Here is a 250-nt window from a genome sequence, read left to right on the forward strand (position 1 = left end):
CTGTCTCCTGCCATAAGGCTGTGTGCGGGGGGGAGCGGTGTGTGTGCAAGGCAGGAGTGGGAAAGGAGGCTCAGGGGACTGGGCAGGACAGTGCCTGGGTGTGCAGGGCCAAGAGGAGCCAGGGCAGCCCGGGATGCCCGTGTGTGTGTATAGAATCACAGCGTGGTTTGGGTGGGAAGGGACCTTCAAAGGCCACTGAGTCCCCCCCTGCCCTGGGCAGTGACACCTCCCCCCAGCCCAGGTTGCTCCG

The sequence above is a fragment of the Charadrius vociferus genome, unplaced genomic scaffold (assembly GCF_000708025.1).
Source record: "Charadrius vociferus isolate BGI_N301 unplaced genomic scaffold, ASM70802v2 scaffold1215, whole genome shotgun sequence".
NCBI classification, from domain to species: domain Eukaryota; kingdom Metazoa; phylum Chordata; class Aves; order Charadriiformes; family Charadriidae; genus Charadrius; species Charadrius vociferus.